Source organism: Myotis davidii, unplaced genomic scaffold (genome assembly GCF_000327345.1).
Source record: "Myotis davidii unplaced genomic scaffold, ASM32734v1 scaffold197, whole genome shotgun sequence".
Lineage (NCBI taxonomy): Eukaryota > Metazoa > Chordata > Mammalia > Chiroptera > Vespertilionidae > Myotis > Myotis davidii.
The window spans coordinates 1,420,805-1,427,146 of record NW_006291549.1 but is presented as its reverse complement, the minus strand read 5'-3'; positions in this window follow the sequence as shown (position 1 = coordinate 1,427,146).

Below are 6,342 nucleotides of genomic sequence, written 5' to 3'. Positions count from 1 at the left end.
GGTCTCCCTGTTTTCCAGTTATTCACATCCTTATGCAGCCATGATCAAGGGAATGTAACTGCTGAAAACTAGCTCGTGATTGGCATATTATGGAGTTAACGGGTGAATAATAAAAGTATATATTATATATAAAAAAAAAACTACAGAATTGTTTTTATAAAATATTTGCTTTCTTATTCACCCTGCATGAATTCTTATTCAATAAAAATATCTTCAACCATGATTGAAAACTGTTGATAGAATTGTTCTTTCATTTTGATTGTTTTTAATTTTTGTTTAGATTTTAAATATTATAAAGTTAATGTGTGCTCACACTAAAAGACTTTTAAAATTGTACCAACATGTAATAGTAAAATGTAAATGTCTCTTTCTCTGTCCTTCAATTCCACATCTTTCTTGCCCCAGAGGTACTTACTATCACTAGTTTCTTATGTATCTTACCAGGAATTTTTCTTAGTATAGACAGGCATATACATAGGGGGTGAGCAAAAGTAGATTTACAGTTTTGAATATACAAAACAGTTTATTTTTATATTGTCATTTATTATACTAGAAGGCTGATGCACATTTGTGCACTGGGGGGACGGGGGTCCCTCAGCTGGACCTGTGCCCTCTTGCAGTCCAGGACCCCTTGGGGGATGTCTGACTGCCAGCTTAGGCTCAGGGAGCAAGCCTAAGCCACAGTCAGACATCCTTAGTGCTGCCCAAGAGGCAGGAGAGGCCACCATCACTGTGCTCGTGGCTGAGCAGAACTCCCCCTGTGGGAGCGCACTGACCATCAGAGGGCAGCTCCTGCATTGAGCATCTGCCCCCTGGTGGTCAGTGTGCATCATAGGGACCGGTCATTCCCCCATTTGATTGATTTGCATCTTAGCCTTTTATTATATAGGATTATTTATTTGTATTACAGCTGTAAATCTATTTCTGCCCAGCCCTATGTATATGTATGCAATTTTAAATTTTTATTCAAACAGGAGGGAACACTTTGGCAATCTACTCTATTAACTTAACAATATATAGGAGGTAGTATTAGCACAGTTAGAGTTGGAAAAAGACCTCTTAAAACTGATGCCACAATGCAATGATTAATAGTGAGAAGACTTTCCTGGGACTTAAATCTTTTTTAAAAAAATACTAAAAATGAAAATATATTTCTCATTTTAAACAAAATTTAGATTATAATTGCAACATTGTGATATTTCTTGGAGAAAAGAAATCAAACGTTGTTGGGAGTGAAAGGTTAGGTCCTTCACCCCTCCAAAGTATATGATAGTGCAATATAATAAGTTTCCACTCACATTTAAATTCACAGCATTATCTTATGGACAGTTGTTTGTACTAAACTATTTCCGAGTTTTATCAGTTTTCTGGAAGATCTCAGTTAAAAATCCTTTGACATTCAAATAATTTTCATTTGAAGTGCCTGTCTTATCCTTGATATTGTTTATGTCCTCTTTAATTGTTAGTCTAAGAATAACCAGTCAAAATTTGAAATGCATATGATTTGAGCTGTTTTCATTATCTGAGGGGCAGAGATAGCATGGGAAGATACTTCAGTGGTCAGTTACTTAGTGAATGTTATGATGGCTTTTACTTTATTTCAGGATTTTTTTACTTAAGGACCCAAATTACAGATATGCAATGAATTGAAAAGAATTGCCTCTTGGATATATAGAAATAACAGTCTTTTTAGAAAGTAGGATTACATAAATTTCCTACTTTCCACTATAGGATGTTCCATCATTTATTTAACCAATTGCCTCATTGATGAAAAGGAAAGGTATTTGCAGCTTTTTTGAAAATACCAACAATGCTGAAATGAGCATGAGTATTCACACACGCACATTTGTATATGGGGCAAGAAAAATGGGCTTTTTGAAGTGGAGTTGCCAGCCAAAGGATACTAGTAGTTACTACATTTTGATAGATTCTACCAAATTGACCTTTAATGGCTTCACTAATTTATCTTCCCATCAACAGTGCTTGAAAGTGCCTATTGATCATACCCTTGACAACACTGAGTGTTACCACATTTTAATTTTTGCCAATATGATGTTGAAAAACAATCTCATTGTTTTCATTCTTATTTCTTGAATTATAAATGATGTTAAACCTGTTTTTTGCTTTTTTCTTTCACCATTTGTATTTTTCTGTAAATTTTCTATTCATGTTCTTTATGTGCTTTTATAATTGTTATTCATCTTTTTCATATTGACTGATAAGATCATTTTTGCATATTGAAAAAATAGCCTTTTGCTATATGGATGCATATATTTTTATTCAGTGTATCATTCATCTTTAATTTTGTCTTGGGTATTATTGTCACATAAACATAAAACTTTTATATGGTTAATTTTAGCAGCCTTTTATTGGGTTCTGTGTCATGCTTAGTAAAGCTTTCCCCACTATAAAATTGTTTGTTAATTCTGTGTTTTCTTCTAGAACTTTTATATTTCATTTTAAGCACAATAAATATGCTTAGAATAAGAGATCTTATAAATAATAGATTTTCATAATGCTTGCAAGTTTTATCATAATCTTGAAATTAAAGTGGTCATCACTATATCCCTATTTTAAAAGATAAGTATAATAAATGGCGGAAACACCATCGATTCCCTTTCTACTGTCAGCATGGAGAACATATGTGCCTCCTAAACTTGTCTGATTACAAATTATAACTGAAGGAATCTGGGAATGGTTTTTGTGTATACAAGTCGCCAGATGTTTTATAATGATTCTGTTAATATGAGCCTCAGGATTAGACTAGGACCAGTGTTACAGGTCAAGACTGAAGCTCATTGACCAAGCTACGCGGTAAAGCTTGCGCAGCGCCTGCTGGCACAATACATAAATATCCAGATTTATTACTCTCTGTCTCCAGCACCAAATTTGCCCACAGATTTATGAAAGGGAAAACATGAAATTGAGATTTGTAAATATTTGAAGTTTACTTCTGAGATCTAAAAAGGCAGTAAGAAGACTAGTAATAAATTCAAAATAGAGGTTGGGGAATGCAGTAAGTTTGCAATTATAGGAATAAAACTTAAGGAAGGAATCACAAACAATAAAATTTAATAATTTCACCCTTGGTTCATAAAACACTGAGCTCCAACTGACATATATTATTAGCCTGAGGAAAAAAATGGAGGTAAGTGGATATGGATTATCACAGAGGAAATCATTGATAGATTCAGCAACTAGAGTTAGAATCTCTAATTCTTATGACAGCATGATTCTCCTTGCGGGTCAATAAAAGGAAAAGCCTTAAGAATGTTTACCAATAGGCATAATGTTCAGTATCCTTTGCCCTGTATATAACTAATGACATCTCGGAAGCCCATAAAAGTAACCATTTCAGAAGTTTGATCAGTTTTTCCATTTTTCATTAATCAGGAGTCTAGTTCCTTCAGAAATCAATTTATTGGAGCTTGTAGGATTGTGAGCCTCTGTCAATTTGCATGGTTAATATTAGGCTTCATCTAGGAAAAGCAATTAGGTCAGTGATGGGAATCTGAGACGCAGATTCAAACAAACTAATTTTCAAGTTCTACTTTGTAAGCTAGCAGTTGTGTAACCTTGGTGAATAATTTCCCTATGCTGTGGTTTCCTCATCTTTATAACTGGGTCATTAATGACTTTCAGTGGCTGACTCCATTGCCTGCCTACCAAGTATCAAATGTCACTACTATCTTCTTCATTAACATACTAGAGCCATTCCCAGCTGGTACTGGGCCTTCCCATGATTTATGAACAGGCAATCTAATAGGCAGATGAACTGCAAAACAGTATACATCCTCTGGAGTCACACAAAGGGCCACACAGCTTAATATGTAGGCTGTACAGAACATGGGCTGGGTTCCACCTTGGTGCAGGCAGGTCCTGAATGAAATTTTCTTGATCTCAAGAAAAGTAGGTCCAGTGTCTGGCCTAGGGACAAGCCTGGTTGATCAATGAGATGAAAAAATGTCAGTTGGAGCTCTTCCTTGATAATGAAAGGCCCAGGAGGAGAAAAGTTTTGTTCTGGTTCCGCATTTGAATGCAATCATGTGACAGCACAATGTTTTAGGCTCTTTGGTTATTATTCCCAATCATGAATGGAAGACCAAGAGGCAATCTAGAGTCCTGACACCAATTACTTACTGAAACAATGCTAGAACTCTCTTCTTAGACTTCCATATAAGCAAATCCCCTTTGTTTAAATCTCTGTTAGTTTAGCTTTGTGCTGCTGGAAGCTTTCCTAATTGATAAAGAACTATAACAGCTGTTAAAAGGATTAAATAAAGTGATATAATTAACCCCCCTAGGAACAGAGAAAGGAACATAATAATCAATGACTGCTATGACTATGCTGGTCTTGTTGGTTATAATCACGATCCTCTTAAACAGGATAACTAAGGGAAAGAACTTGGGATTGAGATAAAACCACCTCAGTTTGAGTTTCTAGCTTTGTCTCTTGGGTAACTTACCTAATAGAGGGCTCAATTTACAAATCTGTAAAAAGAGTTAATAACAATATTTGTCCCACAGGCAAGTGGTGAGAATCCAAAAGGAAGTGATGTGAAAAGCATGTTACCCTCTATGAAGTATGATATAGGGGTTAGCTGTTCTTGTAGTATCATAGCCATCAGCTCCAAAGACAAGGAAAAATTGCCCTCAAATTAGAGATAAAAGCAATAATAAATGTCTGAGTCTGATTTTAGATGAGGGTATTGAGTAATAAGAATTAAAAATAACTCTCAATCTGTTTTAACTATTAATAGATCTTATATTCATAGCTGGGAACCTGAGAAGAGGCAATAAAATTACCTTACCTAGAGTGGGAAAGATGAGTTATTTTCCTGCACAGCTTCAGTGCACTAATAAAGGAGCCATGACAATGAAAAAGAACGAGAAATTTTAAATTGGAAGGTAACACAATGGAGAACAGATTACAGAAATGAGGGCCAGATGTTTGGGTTTTTTTTTTTTCTCTTTGGGGGGGGGGGTTGTCTCAAGAGGTATTCAACAGAGAATTTGGGCTCAGAACGGATCCAAGAAAGGTGGTAAATTGCAGTTATCATTTCTGTGTTTGTATTCTCTGACTCCAGCTTTGGTGGGCACTTCCAATGGAGACAAGTGAGTTATGTGTCCCAAGCAAACAGGGCTAGGACTTGCTTAGGCTCCTTTAGTAAGGGGCATTATTTAAAGGGTCTGCCTATTCTCCACAGTGTCTTAAACATAAACATACAAACACCACCAAGTACAATCCAGATGTATAATAATAATTAGAGTTTGCATCGGGTATCTTACCTCTTACACTTCTACACTAAGGTGTTATAAAACTTTCAGCCAAGAATGACTAAGAAAATGTCTCCATGCCTGGTTTGGTATGAGTTTTTATTTTGTCATCCCGATTCCACATAATTCAGTAATTCTATGTCTCCAAATGCTCCAAATCCCACATGGATTTGGTTATTTCCTTGTAACACAGTAGTGCCATGAATTACTAAGAAATCTCTGACTAACTAACATTACTAAAAGTTCATATTTTTTAAAATGAACTTTGTCAACTGAAAGTGTTTGGTTTTATTTCTCTTCTGATTTGCAATGTTGGGAATTTCTATAAATCCAGGAGGTAAGTTTTTTCTATAATGTGTATTCTGCAAAACCAAACTCGTACAATGGCCTGAAATTTCAACTGATTTAAGCTGGGTGGGGGTTTGTTGATGATACCAACTTCTTTTGCAGAAAAGAACAACCTCTGGGTAAGTAATAATATCAGGTCATCTTTGTTCACTAATTTAAAAAAAATGATTTTTCTATGGTTAATTTCCAAGCTATATTTCTACCCCCACTAGGGATTTGTTTTTTAATTACGTCATGCCCATTTCAATGTAGGCAAGGAAGCAGACCGATTTAAGTGCTGTTCCTAGCACTATTAATGAGTTAAACATTCAATTCTGAAGAGACTGTACACTTGCCCATCTAGCTCTGTTAATGCTAATCTGGGAGTTAGTGTACATGATGAGTGACTGAGCTAAAGGTAATTCCATTTACAATGACTGAAAAAAGAAAGATGTTTAGTCAGTGAGCAGCTCTATGCTGGTAGGTGGCTCTGACATGCTCATCTTGTGACACCCACTTATGGGTCCAAAGTGATTCCCACCGTCATCCCATTTCACAAACAGAGGGACAGCCTAGACATTTTAAAGGCAAGACTTGGAAATGGTTTTGATCATGCTTCTGGTCATTCATTGGCTAGAATATAGTCTCACACAACTGGAAGGGAGGTGAGTAAATATGGAGCTGAGAACTCACCAATGTGACCAGCGAAGATTCTATTATTGTGGCAGAGGGAGGGGA